At 38.0% G+C, this 4,177-nt stretch overlaps 1 pseudogene; it reads right to left on the minus strand.

Annotated features, from left to right (window-relative positions):
* Positions 1-824: 824 nt before the first annotated feature.
* LOC106002094 lies at positions 825-1,008 on the minus strand (annotated as a pseudogene).
* Positions 1,009-4,177: the final 3,169 nt, after the last annotated feature.

Raw genomic sequence — 4,177 nt, forward strand, 5'->3', positions numbered from 1 at the left:
TTCTGATGGAGGCATAGAATTCCATTGTGTATATATACCACATTTTCTTGATCCATTCATCTACTGAGGGGCATCTGGGTTGGTTCCATATATTAGCTATGGTAAATAATGCTAGCTGCATTTTGATACCACCTAGTGGAAAGAAAGATTATAAACAAATTAATGTCTGTTCTCTTTCCTTTCTTGAAGAGGTTTGCTTTTCTGAACATGAGTATCTCTCCACCCTTGCCCCTCTCAACTTTCTTTGTGTCCCTGGAGAGGCCAGAGAATCATAGGGACAATTGGTTGTTTCCTCATTCTCGGACTGACTCACCGTGGTGAGAAACTGGGCGGGGGACAGGTGTGGCAAATAGTAGATAATAAACTCCAGTTCATTCGAATTGTATTTGTTATTTAAACTGATAAGTGAAAATGGCTGCCTGATGGCCTAAAGATGTGACGTTTGAGCCTGAGGAGGATGGTATATGACAAAGTGCATACGGCTATATGGCTGACTATGGCTTATAATTAAGCACAAAGATTAACAGTCTTTTTAAGATGTGGGTTTAACCTGCGTTTTATTTCATTATTTTATTTCTGGTTGATCTTTTCCTCCTCCTCAGTGTTTGTCATGAATAAGCTCAGTGTTTAGTCTGTTAAATTACACACATTGAACAAATTAAAAGAGCACCGTTATTATTTTTTTGCATCTCACAGACACATTTTATTCAGGCCACATAAGAAGTGGTCTCCTACAAGTATCTGCACAGCGATGTTCCCTGTTCCATCTAACAAAGCGTGCTCAAATGTGCAGGCAGACTGGCGCTTCCCCTGGTGCAGAGGAGCTAAGGATGTCTATGAAAAGGCGCAGGAGTGGAACCTTTTAAAGCCTTACTTCTTTTATCAGCACTCCTGATCCTATACACGATGACCCCATCCCTACCCAGATCTCCTGGTAAACCTGGGTGTAGTAGGGTTTCAGGGGGACCCAGACATTTTTCATAAAGCTTTGAAGCATCCTGACAGGAAGGAGGGTGTAGACCCCACCGTCATTTTTGAGCAGGCGTGACTCCATAGCTGGGGGAGGGGGAAGTGGAACTAGACAGCATCTTTTTTAATCAGCTGTCAGCTGATTATCCAAAACAAAAGTCAGAATATGCCAGATATTCTTAGCCAGGCTGCCTTATATGAATTTGGCTTGATTTATATTTATTTGACGTTGGTGGCAAAAAACAAAGAGTTAAATTTTATTACTGGAAGAACTAAAGTAACAGCTTTACCACGGAAAATATGAGCCTAAACAGAAAAGAAGGATGATGCCGAGGTGACATTTCTTTCTTCAATAGCGTCTTAGTGAGACTCTCTAAGTATAAACTGCCATGAGGCGAAATACAAGGGCAACCATCATTTCCTGGAGATTCTTTCTAATCCACAGAGGATCTTTGAGTCTTCAACCTTCAAACCCAGAACTCCTTTTAGAAATCCCCCCATCTTTTTTTTCTTCATGTAATTTTATTATTATAAAGGTAATGTACAGAGAAGTTATAGTTATATATGTCAGATAAAGAGTACAGTTCTTTTTGAATAATGAACAGTGTTACCCCTTCCCTCACTCCCAGTTTTTTCCATCCCATCCCCACTCACAAGTGTCTAGCGAGTACCAATGCTGCATTTATTCACCATTTGTCTCCCAGTTCTGTGAACCCCTTATACTCCCCCAAACAGATAAATGAACAAAAAAGACAAAAGGAAAGGAAAACAAAAGCATCAGCAAAGAACAAACCCTTTCATTTCCATTTCTTGGAGTTCATTTCGATAAATATTATTTTATATTATCAGAGGCACATAGGTGTTACTCCTTTGGATTCCTTTCCTAAGAATATCCTCCTTTTGTATCACTGTGGGTGAATGCCCAGTGTTCTGTATAATTCTTCATATCCCAGTGTATTATTTTTCTTTTACCATCCAGTGTATTTACTTCTAGATTTAGTGGTACCACAAATGAGGGAAACCATGCAACCTATGTTTCTCCATCTCCCTCATCTTAAGATACATATAGACTCAGTGTTTACCCAAGACAGCTTTTGAATGTCTTCTCTGTCTCTGCTGGAACAAACATCTGAACTCAAATTTCCATTTTAGTCTTCAATAAGAATAGACATTTGTTGAGCGGGACTTGGCTCAATGACTCACATACTCACTGTCCGGTACAGTCTCACAAAAGTACCTGCCCAGGTGCTAGCTGGACTACTCAGTCTTCAGAGGCATTTGTTCTATTATTTCTAGCTCTGAGATATCTATTTTAATTTTTTATAACCCAGCTAGAGATGTGTTAGGGTTTTTTTGTATTTACCGATGAGTCTATAGAATTAACCAATTCTATAATTAACCAAGTGTTTTTTGGCCACATCTTCAGACCCTCTAATGGCATGCCTATTGACACTATTATTTCCTACCTTCCATCTTCATCAAATGGTTTTTTTAAGAATCCCCCAAACAAAAATACACAGACTAGAACCACGCTTTCAAAACATGTAAATTGAAACATTATCTGTAAGCACACACTCTTGGAGACAAAGGAAACTTTAGAATTTACAGACCTGACCCACTTTCCTTTCATAAATGAGAAACTGGGCTGAGTGTGCCTGCCTGTCCTAGAGTTACAAACTCTACTAGGACTCTAAGTAGAATATGGATCTTTGTTTGAAGACTTTAGTAATTTCAGTTTATTTCTTCCTATTGATTGTTGAATAAAGGTTTCTCCTAGGCTAGGAGAGGATTTAAAAATGCCTTTAAAGGAGAAAGATTATTTATAGTGGCATTAATTCGATTAATTAATTAATTAAATAAGAGGTGATCTACAGGCTGTAAGGTTCTGGATAGTGTTTCTGAATGAACAGAGGAAGTACCACCTGCGTAGTGCCAGCTCCATAGACAGAGCTTGTATAGCAGGCACACTTGCTTATTTTTTTTGGGGGGGGGGATGTTTTGCTTTAATTATTTCATTTATCTTTTTTTACAAGTGCTTATTCTTTAACTGCCCCTGTATGGAGGGAGAGTGGGAGAATGAGGGTAGGTAGTATTATGAAGGTATTTAGGTTGTTTGGAGAAGACTGAATAAAAGACCTTGGGATGTTATCTTCCATATCCCATTACTTAACAGGCAAACAGAATAAAGAGTTTTTTGAGGACTGCTCCTTCTGGGAATGAGGAGACTCGATATGAAATGTCAGGAACTGAATTTTTTTTTGTCAAGATGCAAAGCATTATTATTAAGATAAAACTTCCTCTGTCCCTGTACACTCAAGTCCTGCCTTCCTTTCTGTTTTGCCCAAAGGCAAACACTGCTTTGATTTTTATCACTGAACATTTGCCTGTTCTTGAACTTCATATATATCATCGTGTTTGCCCTTTAAAATATGGCTTTTGTAGCTCACCACAATGGTTATGAGGTTATCCATGTTATATCTATGAGTGATTTGAAGAATTTGGGCATTTTCCCCCCAAGTTAAAAATAATTACATTATCATATAACACATGTTCTATAGTGCTACATTAGGTACAAATACAAACAGTTTGACTCTAAAATCACATCAAGAAAAGTGAAAGTAACTTTCCTTTTAGGCTTTCTAAACAGCTTTAAAAGATATTAAGCCTCTTCCAAAAAAGCATAATCTTCATATATTTCTTTTACAAATTTTATACCAGGTCATTTTAGAACATTTAGAAGTTACAAATAAGCACAAAAAAATCCTTCAAAGCCAAGCAGGAACAATTATTATCTACTCACTGTGTGCCTAACCCCAGGGTGGTTTCAGGATATTTAGGTAATATATATATATATGTATATATATATATTTAAACAATAAAAATCTGAACTGTGAATATATCTTCATGCAATTAATTAAATACAGCTTGTTCTTCAAGTCATAAACAAAAAAAGAGTTTTCTTAGGATAATTGGAATCAAATGCCATACCTAAAAGTTTGATTTAAAAAAAAACTACTGAGCCGGGCGCTGGTGGCTCACGCCTGTAATCCTAGCTACTCAGGAGGCTGAGATCTGAGGATCGCGGTTCAAAGCCAGCCCGGGCAGGAGAGACCATGAGACTCCTATTTCCAATAAACCACCAGAAAACCGGAAGTGGCGCTGTAGCTCAAGTGGTAGAGCGCTCACCTTGAGCTGAAGAGCTGAGGGA

The sequence above is a fragment of the Dipodomys ordii genome, unplaced genomic scaffold (assembly GCF_000151885.1).
Source record: "Dipodomys ordii isolate 6190 unplaced genomic scaffold, Dord_2.0 Scaffold3100, whole genome shotgun sequence".
NCBI lineage: Eukaryota > Metazoa > Chordata > Mammalia > Rodentia > Heteromyidae > Dipodomys > Dipodomys ordii.